The following is an 18,288-nucleotide window of genomic DNA, read 5'->3' as shown; positions in this document are numbered from 1 at the left end:
ACACTGAATAATTTAGGAGTAAAGGGGCATTATGTCTCCAATTTACTCTCAAAAGCTCAGAAGAAATTATATGTCTATGTGTGTGTGCATACACATATGTGCCCTAGATGGGTGGGGAGAGGTGAGACAGAAAGAAAGGGGTAAGCAGAAGAAGGAGAAGGTGAGGAAGAGTGAAAAAGCAAATTGAGCAAAATGTAAAAAAAATTGTTGAATATTGGTACAAGGTATAAGGGGTTTCTTGTATTATCCTAACACTTTCATGCAATTATATTAACATGCAATGATACACATATGCACACACGCACAAAATCTATCAAAGGTAATACAAGTGGATTCAGAAGTAAAGTCTAATATCTCTATTGCCAGGTATTTCTTCTCATCTTCTCTCTGTCCACAGATATCTTTCTTCTCTTTTTATTCTTGATTTTATCAGGTTAATCGATCATCCAATCTTTTCCTTAGCCAGTCTACCCCAAATACCTTGAATTCTTTGTCAAACTGAAATTGTGCAATGTGGTTTTTCATATTTAAATGCTGCAGAAGATAACTCTGAAAGCAAGAAAGGATCAGGATAAAGAGCTGAGAGTAAATGCACTTGCAGATAAACAATTCAATTCAGGTTAATATACATTGCACTATGCTTTTAAAGTTAGAAGGATAAATACAATGCACGTGTTTTCTTAAAGAAAGAATGTAGGAATACAACGATACTTTGTCTTCAAAAATATAGTTTAATAAATTAGGTAAAAATTTTCAACTGAAAGAAGAGATATATCTAAATATACCTTATTTTCTTTTAATGAATAATTTTGTTATCCTTTTATAGTAAATTATGCTCTTTATTTTAAATGGCGAGCTTTCTATACAAGTGCAAAGAAAGATTTTCAGGCTTCCATTTTCTCTGGAGGGTTAATCAGATAGAAAAATCTTGTTGCCTAAGGCTTTTCACATTCAGATGAACAAAAATGTAGTCTAAATGACAGATACAAATCTATCATTTTTGTGATCTGATAGCATATATTAAGTTTCTGGCTTTGGCAATAAAAATAATGCATAATAACTGTAACTAAGAATACTAGGTCTGATACTCAAAATTTAAGATTTTTTTTGAGTTTTTACTATTATCTATCTATCGATCTATCTATCGATCGATCTATCTATCTATCTATCTATCTATCTATCTATCTATCTATCTGTCTATCTATGTCAGTATGACCACCTATGGCCTTAATTTAGTAATAACAAATTGAAGCTAAGTGTTTTCTAACTAAAATAGGTGGGTCTGTTAGATGATGTGTCTATCTAAGGTTGACTCTTCCTGTAATTTCTAGGAATATAGAAATTATGAATAGGGATGACTGACTAGTTGTGTCTTTTTAATCAAGAGCTATTAGTTTTAAAAAATACTATGTAAAAATTTTTCCAGATGAAAAAACATTAAATGACATAGATAAAATATTTTTAATATAGGTTAATAATAGTATTTTTACTAAAAATAGAGCTGCTAACATAGTGCTTCAGCACAATTTCAACCCCAGAAAGTCCAGTTTACATTTGAAAACATCATCATGTTATGAAAATGTCAAGACTTGTAACTCTGACTTGAAATCAGTGCTAAGTTACAAGTTCTATGCTACTTATGCCATAGGATTTCATAGGATAATTGAATAGTTTTGGGGTTTTTGTTTGTTTCTTTTTAGAAACTGTCTAGTCAAATGCAATTATTTAAATCATAAAGTGACTGAATCAAAGTAAAGTAAAATATCTGTTCAAGGTCATATAGAAAATTCACTACCAGCAAGTTTATCCTAAAGTGTTTGAATCCAAGTCTTGATCTTTTAGAATTTTGGGGATAGCAGTTCACCTCACCAGGTTTGAGTAGAGTGTCATTAAGATAGTTCCAGGAAAACTGAGATTGAATTAAACTCCTGGGGTTTCCAAATGCTACCTTTTTGGAACATCTTATCAACTCTTTTGGCTGATATCAGCCTTGGCCCTGATATTTCTATATCAACCCCAACATTACACATAAACTCCAGATACCTACTATCAGCTACTGATGGATATTCCTAACTGAATATTCCACAGATATCTAGCTCAAAAGCAGTGTGCCCCCATGTGCTTGGAAACTTAGTCTGTCTCATGTGCATTTCTTTTCTTTTTATTTTTTTTGAGTTTTTACTAATTGTTGCTAGGGTTATTGTTGTCCAAGATTCATTGTTTTGCATGTGTGAATAATACAGCTATTATTTATATTATATGTAAACTCAATTTTTAAAAAGTTTATTTTTATTGAATGTTTCCCCAAACATTTAAATACTACTGATGTGACTAGTAAACTGCAAACCACTTTAAGTAGAGTTATCTTGAACATTTTAAGTATTAATTACAAAGCTAATCCTCCTAAACAGTTCAAAACAATAACATTTCCTAAATGTTCTAGACAAGTGAAGCCAGGTTAAATCACTATAATGATAATCTAATGTTGTAGTATATAATTGTTTGAAAATATAAATACAATGTCTTGAAATTTATTTTCCTTTTCTTCATAGATATTTCTCTGTCTTGCTATGGTCAAATTTTTACAAGACCCAGAAAAAAAGAATACATTTTTGCCACTTCAAAAGTTGCAATTCTGGGTTATTAAGCAATTGATTCTTGCCCAAGAAATAGCAACTGCTTGTGATTGCCAAAATAAGCCTTTTTGAATTGAGTTTCTTTTCATAATCAAGTTCTTTTTGCTACATGTGTAACATTTTCCATGTCCAGGACATTTATTGCAGCTTATTGTGTCCTTCTTTGCTGCTATGGTTATCAAGCCTCACCAAAGGACATCGTGCTCCTGTTTACTCTGTATTTCATGATGCCTCATAAGATCTGACTTTATTTGTAAGGTCACCCCGAGGTTTCAGCTGTCAAGAGATAAGAGATGGAATTTACAATGTCAGAGTTGACTACAAAGTCAACTTTAAAAATTATGTTAAAACAACAATAATTTTGGAAGACACAGCTGAACAGTTTTCCTACCTATTGTTGAAGATAACAAGAACTGATGAGTCTTTCTTCTTTTTGGTACAGTTTCTATAGTTTTATTACCATTTGGTTAAATCACAATTTTCTATAGCTATCTTCATCATTTATGCAGATAGAGAATAATGTGTATCTATATGTTATCAACAGATACACTTAATAGAAGAAATAGAACAGGAGTATTATGTATATAAATAATTTCTGTATATTAAAATATATTAACATTATAAAATTCAAATATAGTCTTAATTCAGCTAATGCACATACATTTTATAGAAAATTTTCCACTTTTGAATATTATCAATATTTGGCTTTTAAATGTTTTAAATTTAATTTTGTTTTTATTAGATTATACAACTTTCAAATACAAATAGCTAAATCTGTATTTATAAATTTGTATTTAGTATATAACTTTCAAATACAAATAGCCAAATTACTAAAAATTCAAATAGACATTTTTTATTTCATAGATATTTTTCCATTTTGTCTTCCCAACATTTTAAGTGAATTTGGAATTTAAGATATATTAACTTATAATGATTATGTTGGAGACGTCTCTCTCATTCTTTCAAAGTTCATTCCTTATCGCAGTTTACATTTTAATGGGTATAACTTGCTCTCTTTTCTCTCTGAGGATGTAAGTTATAGTTTCACCAAGAATTTTTTTTGTTTCTATTTTTGTTTTTGCCTCTTATCTGTACAGTTGATATGCCATCAGGAATTAGCAATATGGTAGCCAACAATCCCCAAATCAAAGGGGTTTATACCAGCAGCTTTATTTCTTGCTCACTTTTACATGTTGCCTGCAAGTCAGTGGTGGCTTCCTTCCCAGGTCTGTCATTCTGGGATCCAGGCTGCACGAGAGGCCCTTACGTGCTTTGTCATTCTCCTGGCAGAGGAAAAAGCGCCAAGGTGCAACTGCTTGATGGCTGTTACCTTGGATGTGGCCTACCTCATTTATATACAGATTCTACTGGGGCAAAGCAAATCAGTTGTGTCAGGAAGTAAATCCCTTCCACAGGGAGGTCACCAGAAAGAATTTTATCAAGTGATTCATGTTTCTCTACTCTGCTCCTAATTAGAGTGAGGCCCTGTAAGAGCTTCCTGGAAGTTTTCTGTTTTGAGGAGAATATTGTCAACTGGTGTGCCTCACAGTGGATTGCTTCAAAGCAGATCTTGTCTTTTCAGTGGGGGAACCCCCAAATATTAGTCTGTATAAGTCTCTCTGCAGAAGATTTTCCTTCCATCTCGCCTGTGATGGTATAAATCCAGCTACCAGCATTGTGGGAAAAGTGCAGAGAACAGGAGTGGGTAGCAATGTTCAGTGTGCACATTGTTATTTACTCTGTCTGATTTCAGAATGTCATCCAATGCCACCCTCAGCTCTGCCTCAAAGCTTCAATTGAGATCATCTCTTCTTTAACTGCAGAGGGGGAACCTCCCGTCTTCTGCTGGTGTCAGGAGGTAGTGGGTGGGAGGGCAATCTGGGAGTACAACTGCTCATTAAACAGGTCTTTAAATAATGGTTCTGTGTTTAGCCCTATTGTACATCCTGCACCTCAAACATTTTATGATGAAAATCAGTTTGCTTTCCATCCTTCGCCTCCCCCGTACCTTGTAGGCAGTTGCAGTTTGGCTTTCTCAAGTCAGTTCTGGTAAAGGTATTCTCTGGAACCAGCCACTTAGACTAGATTTTACAATATATTGGTATAATGCTATACGTAACTCTTTGTTTCAACTCTCCCCTTGTTTAAACTCATATGACACATATATTTCGTTTATGATGAAGTACTAAGGAAGAGAAGCCCCTACTTTCTCATGAATTTGTAGGTGTTTATGTGAGGCCTTGTGCTACAATATGTATGTTATTTTCTTCTTTCTTAATCTCTGTTTTCTTTCATTTCGATGACACTTTCGTGGATAAAATATGTAGTTATAGCAATTATTGTCTCTTAAATATTTGATTCTTAAAATGGTAACTTTCTTAATATTTTGGAAATTAAAATTATTTTGTGCCCAGTGCAGCCCACATCTGGGCATGTTGGAGGTCATTAAAGTTGAATGCTACTGAGTTTCTCTAAGGGGGTTGGTGGTGCGGAGATGTTTACTAAGGTGATACAAGAAGGACCACTGTGATAATGGAGAAGGAGAGATTTGTCTTCAGTGTGGACCACAATCAGGTTTACATCTGCCATAGTTGGGTAGGATATAATTATTCCAACAATGAAATATCAGAAGAGAATCATGATTGCAACAGAGAAGCTACACAGGATCTTGTGCTTAGATTAGTGGGGACTGAACGATCCAATGCTTCATTCAAAAAACAAACAAACAAACAAACAGGCAGCTCTCATTTTGTAAAGCATATTGGATGTAAGGAAAGCCTTATTGCAATCCATTGATAAAGTCTGTATGTGAGATGGGCTTTAGCAAATACAATGACTAAAGACTTCTGCAGATAGAAATGAGTCATAAAATAAGAAAACAACTATTCTTAGAGTAAATGATGTGTTATACGAACAGCAGTTTGTCTAACAGGGGGATTGTGTAGAATCTGGAAGAATAATAATCTTGGGGTGAATTATAACACTTGCTAGAGGCCCCCATTAGTTCCTTATTGTGAAGGAAGTAGATACGTATGTGTGTGTGCATGTGTACACACACACACATATATAAATACATATATTACATGTTAATGTATGTCCATGGTGGTTGTGAATACTTCTATGTATTATTTTATGGTCAGTTATATACAATTTTTATTTAGAATATCACTTCATTCTCAACAAATTCTTTTGCTGTCTTTCTAAATTCTAATTTAAAGCTACCTCCTTTAGACATTGTCAGTCTTGTGTAATCTATGTTACTATCAGTATACAGATATTTTTCTGAACGAGCTATCTATTATAGCAGCAGAAAAGATATATTTCTGATACAAGTCAGGAGTGCTAGTCTAACTGCTAGTCCTGAAGCCCTCATCCTTGCCAAGACTCTGAAATTGGGGTCATTTAGTCCATACATGTCAACTCACCTAGTACTAACTTCATCTTCGAGAAATTCATCTCTCCTGTGGGGTTTATTGAAGCTATAACCCATGAAATCAAGGAACATGGATTCTACATTGATCTGAGAGTGATTTTTGTTGTTCTCAGGTAAGTTCTGATATATTTTACCAAAGCAGTGCAAAAATATAATGAAACTGATGTTTTGTCTGTTAATTGGCTCTTGAAATGCAGCCAACAGGTACTAGCATAAATTCTGAAAGTCCTAGGGTGATTACAATTTCTAATCAATAAAGTTTTATTTTGTGGGTGTCTGATGCTTTAGCACATAAAAGAACACACAACCAGTAGTCCCTTTTCTGCTGAAACCCTAGCTGATAGCATGGAATTTTGCAGGCATCGACAAAGCAATTTCATAGATATTGTAAAATCGTTCAGGTAATAAATAATATTCAGAAGTGGCTTCGTAAGGGGTGAGGAGTAAGGATATAATAACGGCTACATGATTTGCTGATTGCTTTTTATCTGGCTACCTTAAGCTGTCTAATGCCATGTGTCATTTTGGAATACAAATGCCACCATTCCGAAAAAACCACACATGGTTCAGAAACTTGTATCAGCTCATGAAAGTTCTTCAGCATCTTCTATTAACACTGGCTAGAGATGACATTTTCTGATTATTCTCTGAAAACAACTTGTCAAAAAGACATTCCAGGGGCTTATCTTTATCTACCTTTATTTCATCAAGTTTAAGTCTGGTTACTCTATGGTGGTCTCTTCTGCTCTATCCATGCTTATCATTCTGGCTTGTATGTTAGCGGGGTTATGCCTCCAGGCCTTTTCTTGCATGTGCCTTTCCAATTTCAAAACAGACATTTTTCAGGAAGCTTTTCTAATTGGTCTCATCTGATCATTTCTGTGGCCAAATTTAGTCAGATACATAATCCTCTGCTCCCTTGTATTCTTGGATATGTCACTTTATAATGATTCTTTAATTCTTTATTATTGATGTGGGTAACACATTTTAACTTATTTTAATATCCTTGGTACTTATATTGGTACTTGAATAATACTAATATGTAGAGAAAACTCTAGTGGTTGGACTAAAATAAGATGCAGTAAAAGAAAAAAGTAAAATAACATAAATTCACACCTAGAATTCCATTGTGAAGTTTAACATACAGACTTACATGTGATTCTGAGGACTCATGGCTGCAAAATTTGTGATTTCAAGTTGGAGACTCTTGTATTGATCTAAAGTAAGATCACATTGATGGTGGACAAAAAATACCTTTTTTTTTTTCCCCCCTCAAACAAGAACATCTCAGCTGTCTACCTTCTGGAAGACAGATAAAAGATTATAAAACTGAACAGAATCCTGTACATTGAGAACAATGAAAAATATGAGATGTTAATTTCAAAGGATTAAGCTTTCATTCCTTCAACAGGAATGAAAACAGACACTTCCCTATTTGGTAATCATGTGCTTATGAGTAGACATTATTTTATATCCTCCTTCTAGCATAAGGTTCTTTGAGATTGCAGCTGACCATCGGTAAGAGCTTAAAGGAAACAGAAATTCCATAGAGGAACACTTAGGGGAAAAATGGTTTTCTTTTTTAATCAAAGAATGAAGAAAGGGTAAAGCAGAATATCCAGTATGAATAAGCCATTTTCTACCTGCTGTACTTGAAGTTGTCCAAGAAAATATAACATTTGCTGGCAACTTCAAACATTGCTCTATAATATTTTGACTATAAAAACTTATATTAACAGCAGCTTATGATTATTGAACACTTATATTTGCCATGTATGGCACTTTTTCTTTTTATAGACATCCTTTCTTTTTATCCACACAATAGTTCTTTCAAGTGAAATTTCTGTTATTCCCATTGTAAAGATTGTTCAATAAGTTGCCAAAATCACAAAGTTAAGAAACAGTAGAACTTTAAATCATTGCATAATATTGTCTCATAAATTTAGTAACATTTCAAGATATCACATTCATCTGTGAATCACAAGGAGTTTTAGGAAATTTTGAAGGACTGGATTTACAGAATAAACTCAAGTTCCTTTTTAATTAATTTCTATGCCACCTTAATGAATAGGTAGATTTCACCTTAGAAATGGTATAAAGAGAATTATTCTAAACAGAATATTTGATATATATTTTTCTGAACTTTACTGATTCTATGAATAGCTTAAGTGAGTTATATTCTTATAAATGTTTTATCCATAAATGAGTGTGTAAATAAATATGTGTGTGTGCAGGTGAGTTTGTGTGTTTGGTTCAGAATTGCATTTAGCTTTGTAGTGGCTAAACAAGTTATTGTCCCCTTCCTACAATTTTAAAGCTAGAACAAAATAAAAAGTAAATGTAATGGCTTAACAAATGATTCTTGCTGCAATTAAAAATTAAACTATATTCATTAATGAACAACATAGCCTAAAACGAATTGGATCACTGCATATCATTATGTATTACTGCTTTTTTTCTGAGACTATGCCTAGATTAAAACAAGTTATTAGAATCTTTGGGAGTGAATTGCTTAAAAAGTACATAGTGATTCAGCAGGATTCAGCCATCATCAGTGGGGGTTGTGCAGTTAAATCCCTGGTGACTACTTCTTTTTTTTCTGAGACGGAGTCTTGCTCTGTCGCCCAGGCTGGAGTGCAGTGGTGGCATCTCGGCTCACTGCAAGCTCCGCCTCCCGGGTTCACGCCATTCTCCTGCCTCAGCCTGACGAGTAGTTGGGACTACAGGCGCCCGCCACCACACCCGGCTAATTTTTTGTATTTTTAGTAGAGACGGGGTTTCACCGTGTTGACCAGGATGGTCTCGATCTCCTGACCTCGTGATCCGCCCACCTCGGCCTCCCAAAGTGCTGGGATTACAGGCGTGAGCCCCTGGTGACTACTTTGAAATAAATATTTTGTCTTGGAAGGAATTTTGGACACAAGATTGTATATATGGGTTCTGGAAAGTCTACCTCGGTTTTCAAACCATCCTGCTTCCAACTCATCAGCTTATGTGACCTTGGCTAAGTTAGTACTTGCCTCTGAGGCCCAGTTTCCTCAGTTAAATGGAGAAAATGACAGTACATGCCTCATAAAGGTGGTGTGAAATTTCATATTTTAAACTATTAGAATATGTAGAAAATTGTCTACCATACTGCCAGTATCAGTAAGTGCTAGCTATCATCCTTATATAATAATTATTGTTCTCAATAGTATTACTATATCCTGAGGAAGGTATAACAGAAAAATATAATAGATATATTTGTAAGAGAAAATTCATAGTGGCCTTTGATATAAGCCTTTGTATTAACAATAATTGATCAGTTAATGATTGTGGTTTCAGTTATCCATTATTTATTTACCACAATAACAGGAATACATGCATATACTATGTGCTAAGTACTGTGCAAAGCATTTATATAAGAAATCTAATAATTATGTTCATAACAACTCTAAGAGGAAATTATTATGTTTTTAAGAAAATTTCTCATGAAGAAGCAGAAACTCCAACTTAGAAAACTTTGGAAAATTTCCTAAAATCGTAACTGCCAGGGAATGTAGAAAGCTGTACTTGAATTGAGGATTTTTGATTCCAAAGCCAAGCTTATAACCAGATGACAACTAGGAAGTTGTCATCTCTCTCTTTCAGAGGACACAGTTTCATAACAAATTTAATTGTTTCCCTTTTCTCCCTTAAGAATACAGATAAACCCAGATTGATTTTTCCAATAAATGTAATTATTCAATATTTGCAGTAAGAGAGAATGTGGTAGCATTTCTATCAAATGCATGTATATATTTTCCCCAATACTCTCTAGATTTTGAGCTTTCCCAAAAATATAATGCACAAGCATTTATTGCAGAGGCCAACATAGCAGAAATAGATGATATCATATTTCCTTTGTTGTATCAAATTTTCTTTTTATACATTTACATCTGGCAACTTAATGGGAACAGACACATGAAAGTGTTTAAATTTTGTATCTCCAGAAGTTTCAGAAATTTTTGTTTTCTTTTTCTATCTTGAAATTGAGTTTACCAGCTTCCCTGATTAATACTCATTTCTTGAAGTGATTGTTTTGCTTAATTGTAAATAATCTCTTTGCTTTGTTGTTTTCCTCTGTTCATTTTTAATGGTTTTGCTCAGTCTACTTATTAGAGGTAAATCAGAAGAAAATTCAGTTGCATCTGCTGTCACCAAAAAGACTGGAATAATTTTTTTTCTTTTCCTTCCTTCCTTCCTTTCTTTTTTTTTTTCTTTTTTTTTTTTTGATGGAGTCTCACTCTTTGGCCAGGCTGGAGTGTAGTGGCGGGATCTCGGCTTGCTGCAATCTCTGCCTCCCGGGTTTGAGCAATTCTCCTGCCTCAGCCTCCCAAGTAGCTGGGATTACAGGTGTGTGCCACCACACCCAGCTAATTTTTGCATTTTTAGTAGAGATGGGGTTTCACCATGTTGGCCAGGATGGTCTCGATCTCCTGACCTCGTGATCTGCCTGCCTCGGCCTCCCAAAGTGCTGAGATTACAGTTGTGAGCTGCAGCGCCTGGCCAGAATAATTTTTTTCTAATATCATTTTAATATAAAGATAAATTAGGAAATAAGAAAAGAATATCACAGATTTCCTTGGTTCCAACATTTCCTTTGCCAAGACAACTAACTGGAGTTACCGTGACTCAGGATTGGCAGATGTGATGTGGACAATCCTGAGAAGAAAAGCAAACAAGCAAACATGTCCTGATTCTGCTGTATGGGTTATTTTCATTTTGTGTGCCGGGGGAGGGGAGTTCTTTCAATTTTGTGAGTGTGTGTGTTTTTTTTTTCTTTCTTTCACTACTCAGTTAACAAAGCGGAAAGCTAGTGGACTTTTGTTGGCACCAAACAAAAACAAAACTGATAAAAAAAAAACCTAATCATTTTAGAGTTTTGGCCTCTTCTGTTTATCTGAAATTCTTTACTTCAGAAACAATAAATCCTTCAATAACCTGACTGCAGAAAATACTTAATAGAAATTTTGATTTTCATCTTCTGATCTAGTTCATTTCACAGTAAGGTATGGGCTTAATATAGGAACTTTTTCTTTTGTTTATGACATTTTCACACCTACAGATATTTGCAGGCACATGGAGGGATTGCAAGCAGCTGATTGTTTCCGAGATTAGCTCACTACAGACACAGAGCAATGCCTGAAAATAACTTGTGTTTCAGAAGTGATATTCCAAAGGACAAGACGACTTTATAAATAAAAGCTGTGTAATGTTTTAATGTATTTTTATATATTAATTTGTTTGTAAAGTTCAGCTGATTACTCAATTAGGGTTTAAATATAAAAATCTTTAATTTTAAGAAATCCATATCTGTCTTGGTTTAAGATGAGCCACAACAAATTAAGAGGCTTGGAGAAGAGTTTCTAATTTGAAACATATATACACCTGCACATTTAATAAAAAGTAAGTATTTTTCTCTGAAGAACAATAAAATTAACACATATTTGTGTTGCATTTCATCAGTGTGAAATTTGATGCAAGGTTCTGAGTTCTCAACAAGAGCAGGGCACAATTCCTGTGCATGAAAATGTTATAGTCCTGTGAGATTTTTTCTAATTTACTTTATAAAAATAATGTCTAGAGGTCTAGAGAGGCTTACATTCTTAGACATATTCACAAAGTATATTTCTTTTAAATAAAATTTATTCTAAACAGATCTTGTATTTCTGTCCTGTTTTTAATCCCAAATTTCTATTACCATTTAATTTGGAATGTATAATTTTTTTAGCACAATCATTTGTATTGCCTTAAGGGGAAAGATGTGAAATAGCTCAGTGCCTGTGTAGCAAAAATTACATGCAAATTATATAAAATAAGCCTCTATTCTTTCCTATCATATTCTATTCACAGAATAAATGATTAAATATTGCAGTTATGTGCTTTAAATGAGTGTTCTTGTAATATGTATGTTGGTTGTAATGTAATCTGTTGTACATAAGTCATTTGATTAAAATCACAAGAATTTTACAAATAGAAAGTGCAGTCACTTTACTTAATGTGCAATTGATCAATTTTTACTTCTACCACCAGTTGACATTCTTGAAAATAATTCTTTAAAATGTATTCCTGAGTTTTTCAGGTAGGTTATCTCTTGCTTCTTTAAAGTTCAGAGGATCTCTTTCCCTAAATCAGATAGACCATTGAAATTTGGCACCGTATTTAGTAATTATTTACCCTCTGAGAGCAGAGATCTTTGAGAAACTTGACCTGGCCATCTGAGTCTTAACTAAACAATGCCTCATTGCGAATAGCTACTTTTATGTAAAATGCTTGTTAACATGGTTTTAATCATGCAGCAATTGAAAGTATAATTTAGAATAAAATATGAAGGTAGTCCCTTATTTTTCTATCCTATCCATATGGCAATTGGAAGTTGAATTTATGCCTTCAACAGATTTTTTTTATCTCACCTTTATTTTTGGTTTGTTAGTTTCCTGAAAGTATGGAAAGAAATCTGTAAATGGTCACTGTGACAGAGTTTTCCTGAAGATTTCAATAAACCTTGCAGTGATACCAGAAATATTGGTACTTTGCTCATGTATTATCATATATGGTGATCTCAACCGATTCTAGGTATACTGTGATGTGCAATCATGATGTGGTTTTCTTGTTTTCTACATTTGATATGCTCTTGTGGTGCAGCCAGGGGAAATAAAAGCAAATATGTAAGTAAGTAACACATGAAACTAAATTCAATCCATCTGATAAGTTCAGTTTCTTTTAGATATTTATCCCTATTAAATTATGCAGTCTTCTAGATTTTCTCCTCCCCTGCTTCTCTCCAAGGTGATGCTTTTGTCAGAGGGAGCTATGTCATCTCCTGGCAGCGCGGAAGACCGTGCACATCTTAATGCTTATATCCACAAGACTTTACTGGGATTTGTCTCCTCTGATCTCTGGCTCCCTTCTCTCCCTGGGGGCTGAGTGTCTTGCTAGCATCCTCTGACTGTAGCAGGGAGTGCCTGCCTGTTCAATTATTTCTCAGGTTGGTCACGAATCCCTCCTGCTGATGTGGCTCTACCTCATTCTCGCCTGAGGTCCAGCTGTAACTTCTACCTGATCTCTAAACTAGGTTTACACTGTAGGCTTCAGATAAATGGTCACTTTTCTCTCATTGCAGTGATCTTCCCTCCTACGTCTCTCTCCCTGACAAAGCCTGCTGGTACTTTTTATGCCAAATGGGAATCTGATCAGGCTTACTACAGGGGAGGTCAGGACTTCATCTCCCTAACCCTGTGGCTACCCCAGATTGCTTCGGGAACACTGCAAAACTGCCTTTTCCTATAGTTCTAAGTAGAAAACAGGGAAAAATCTGTCTATCAATGGTCCTAACCTGTCTAACATGGTCCTCTTTCCATGACTTCATTGCCAAGAAGAGAGATAAGGAAGTAGGTACTTTCTTATCTATTTTCCACCAACTTTCTCTTCATTCTGCATTCACTAATGAAAAAAGAATACAGCTGTCCCTTCCTTCTTTCTGTTTGTTCAGAAAAATTTATTCTATCATGCTTCCTAAGGTGGCATCTACCCTTTGCTTGATTCAATAATGGCAATGAGGCATAGGGATTTCAAAAATATCTTACCTATTATACCTGAGTTAAACTCTGGATACAAATGTTTGTCTGCTCTGCTTGTTACTCATTTAAGAGAACATCTTCCTTTCCTGGATTCTAATAATAAAATAGAAATAATATTTTAGCTTTTCCTCAACTTTCTCTAGAAAATGTGGAAACTACAGGAAAAACACTGCTTTTTTTGTTTTTGTTTTTGTTTTTTATCTGAGTGACCCATATCATGTGAGTATTATACTCTTAATTTAGCTTTTCTTTTAGGCTGTTCCATGATTATCTTCATGGGATTGACATTCGGCGTAGGCTCAAACCTGATTAAACCATTTAGTTTCGTAGTCTGCATATGTCCTTCGCTTCCCTCTGTGTCTAACAGGAGCAATGGGCCACTAGCTAAACTGTAGCCACAGGCAGTTATGAAGGACACTAGGACACTGGTATGCAACTCTCAGCCCTTAGAAGTTCATTTGGCCTTAGCTGGACAAAATTTGAATCCCTAGAAGTGAAGTTCCAGCAGCAAAGCAGGGTCTTGATCAGCTGGTACCTTCCTGCCTCAATCCATCCACTCTTCTACCCTCTCAGAGGCTGCTCTTCTTACCTGTACTCTTTCCTGTCTTCCTAAGAGACTCTGGGAATGCTCGGGAATTTACCTCACATTTTGTAGGGAATATTTTGGGAATTGTAGTCTCTGTGGAGAGGTTGACTGATAGATTATTCCCCAAGTTCTTCATACAGGTGGCAAAGCTGAGATTACTATCCCTGCCTCCCTCTGTCAAAATGAGACTTCATAAAACAAATTTTGGGTTCTCTTTGGGTGATTTGATAAAGCAGAGCTCCGAGCTGAGAGGAAACTGGTTCCCTGTGGTCTGGTAGTCCCCAACTTGGCAAAGGAAACATCAACAACTTGTTGAAATGAAAAGGTCTCCACTAATTCTCCCCATTTAACTCCTAGAAAATGATGAATTGAGCACCATAGCTAAGTTGCTGGAATGGAGGAAGAGTCAGTACAGAGGTTGTGCAAACAAAGGACATCCAATGACATGACTGTTCCAACATGTCCGGGAAGGCTTACCTACTGACACATCAGGGCTGAGGAAGGCTGCATGTGTGGGTGCCTTCTGGGAACAGAGGAAACCTCTAATCTTTCATCAGCCACTGAAAGACCTAGGCAACTTTCACTGAGAATAGGTGGCTGTGGCCAGCTGCTTTAGGGAAAGGCACCAGGAGTTTGGCGTGTATAGTCAATACTACAATGATTACTTGAAGTCAGTGGCAGCAGTGGATGAATATATGAGAGGTAAGCCCCAGGCCAAGTTCTTCAGTAGGATAATGCCGCTGCTTCCCTGGTCGTTCTTGAACTGAGGCCAGTGCTACACTGTTAGCACTCTCTTCTCAGTTAACAGGCAGGACATTTTGAGGAATGGGTTCTGGTGGAGACTGATATTATGTGCTAACTGGCACATAATGGGAAACCTAGAAACTGTGCATCTTATATAAAACAAGATCTCTATATTAGTTTCCCAGGGATGCTTTAACAAAAAAATGCAAACTGGGTGCCTTAAAATAACGGAAATGCATTCTCTCAGGGTTCTGGGAACTACATATAAGATGTCATCAGGGTCATGCTTCCTCGGAAGGCATTGGGGAAGCATTCTTCTTTGCCTCTTCTTAGCTTGGTGGATACTGATAATTGTCAGCATTTCTTGGCTTGTAAATGCATTACTCCTGTCTTTGTCTCTGTTGCCACATGGCCTTCTTCCCTGTGTGTCTATGTGTCTTCATCTGGCCTTTTTCTTTTTTTCTCTCAATTTAAAAAAATGTGTTTTTTAAATTGACAAATAAAAATTGTATATACTTACTATGTATAACACTTTGAAATATGTTTACATTGTGGAATGGTTAAATTGAGCTAATTAACATATTTTTGTGGGGAGATTTAAAATCTGCCTCTGTTAGCAATTTACAAGTATACAATACGTTGTTATTCACTAAAGTCACCATGTGGCATAGTAGATCTCTTGAAGTTATTCCTTCTATTTAACTGAAATTTTGTATCCTTTGACTAACATGTACCTAACCTCTCTTCCCTGCTCCCCAGCCCCAGTAGCCAACATTCTATTCTATAGTTCTATGAGTTTACCTTTTTCAGATTCCACATATAAATGAAATCATGCAGTATTTGTCTTTCTGTGCCTCGCTTATTAAACTAAACATAATGTCCTCCAGGTTCATCTGTATTGTCATAAATGACAGAATTTTTTTCTTATGGCCGAACAGTATTTCATTGTGTGTATAGACCACATTTTCTTTATTCATGTATCCATTAATTAACACTTTTCATTGATTCCATATCTTGACTATTGTGAATAATGCTGCAATGAACGTGGGCATGTAGATATCTTTCCAACATACTGATTTCATTTCCTCTGGATATATATCTAGCAGTGGGATTACTGGAGCATATGGTACTTTATCTTTAAATTTTTGAGGAATCTCCATACTGTTTTCCATAATGCATAGCCTTCTTATAGGGACACCAGTTATTAGATTTATGGCCCATACTAATCTAGTATGACTTCATCTTAACCAATTACATCTACAACCACCCTATTTCCAGATAAGAACACATTTTTAGGTTGTGATTGGACATGGATTTTGGAGGGACACTCTTCAACTCAGTACAATTTTTATTCTCTAATACAGACAATTATATAGTAACTTTAAAAAAATATTTCAGCAAGATTTCCCATCCTTTCTCTTCCAAAACTAGGTTTAACCAAAGAAAATTAGACAACCTGTGTAGTGCCCAGTAGAGTATGGCTTTCTTGCCCTCCTCCAACTGTCAAGCATGCTTCCTTGTGAAACTCTTTGCACTTTTCATTCTTGATGGTTTCTTTTGTACTCACACTACTCACTGTCTCAACTTTTTCAGGTCTCTGCTCAAATAGCTCCTTCTCCATGAGACTTTCCTTGATCTTTCAAGATAAAATAGCTACCTGCTCCTTACTACCCATTGGTCTCCTTCCTTTTTTCTCCATAGTTCCCATCACCATCTGACATATTGAATTTTCATTTAAAAAAATTTCTTCTGCCCTACATATCTACCAGAGGTGGAGCCTCACACTGAATCTGAGGCAAATTAGAGGTGTGCTATGCCCTGAAGGTCACAGTGATGCCTGAGACCAAGTGCCTTTTTTGGTTTCTATGTTTTGAGATTTTCACAGAACATTTTTCTTTCAAAAAATGTTCTCTGATGCAAATAAATGTGACTTTAACCAAGTGAGAGAAATTTTTATAAGCCACACAAAGAAAAAATAAATCAGTAGGAGCAGAAAATGATCCATTATTTCAGACACTGACTTTGTGATGCCATGAATGATATAAACATAACATCCTTGTTGTTATAGTATTTTCATGCTGTTTTAAACAAATATTTTTTGGCAATGCAAAGTTTAAGGGTCATTTTCCAAGTTATGTTTAGTTGGAATCATTTTCTGTTACAGTTTCTTTGCTGCCCCATGGAGCTGATTTTACCTATGATGTTGGAGTCGAGAAAGAAACACTCATATAGTTATTAGGGAGACAGAAAAGCAAATACAGGCCACTGTGTAATGCCGTCTTTAATGTCTTGGAAGGAATGTAGAAAGCCCATTATCGTTTCTTCAAAAGTAATTTTAAAATGCAAATACAGGCGCTAACACATTCTTGTCTCCATAAGATTGTCAATTTTCTTGCCCCACACTCATTTATTTTTCATAAAAAATGAAACATGGGGCAGAGACTATTTGTTGACAGTTACTACAATTAACTCAGTCTCAACTCTGACCTAAATTCTTCCCACTTAGAAGCTGTGAAGTAGAAAATAATGAAGACAGTTATTTTTGAAATGTAAAACCTGAAATTGCCAGAATTTATTCAAGTTCCTTGAAGGTAGAGAGTTTGGAGCTGTTTTCGTTGTTGTTGAGCTATTCAATTGCAATTATGATGCTTGGTCTTTTAGTGGATCCTGCTCACACATTAAACTCAAGCTTGTTCCTATTGGTCCTTAAATTAAATTGCATATGCCAAATTCTTGTTTTAGTTTTTACTTTTAGTTCATTTTCAAGAAATAAATTGCACAATATGCACTTTTTCTTCTTGTTGTTAATATGGAAATACTAAAACTTAGAGTGCTGTGAGTTTCATTTCGATAGTGTTCAAATGTTTAAGTTAATTTCTTGACTTTTTTGGAAATTTTAGGCATATTTATTAACGTAAATGATATTACATTAATAAACTAAATATTAAAAATGAACAGGACAGAGAAATTTGATAGATAGTTCACATAATGCATTGATTTTTATCTTTAACTGTTAATGCCTAGCTGTTATAAAAGCAGCTATGATCTTATAGATAGTAAGAATATTTTAGAACTATAATTTTTGTATCCATGCCTAATGTATCTATTTTTCTGATAGTGTTTAAAAAACTTCTATCTAACTTAGGAGGGATGGTCAATATTTAATGTGTATATATATATATATATAACATATATATATAATATTACATATATATGTAATATTCCTCTTTTATTCTAAATAATGCTTCATTGACATTTAGCATTTTAGATTAACCTTCTAAGAAACAG

Source organism: Gorilla gorilla, chromosome 11, assembly GCF_029281585.2.
Source record: "Gorilla gorilla gorilla isolate KB3781 chromosome 11, NHGRI_mGorGor1-v2.1_pri, whole genome shotgun sequence".
In the NCBI taxonomy this organism is placed as follows: domain Eukaryota; kingdom Metazoa; phylum Chordata; class Mammalia; order Primates; family Hominidae; genus Gorilla; species Gorilla gorilla.
This window is presented reverse-complemented; position numbering follows the sequence as displayed.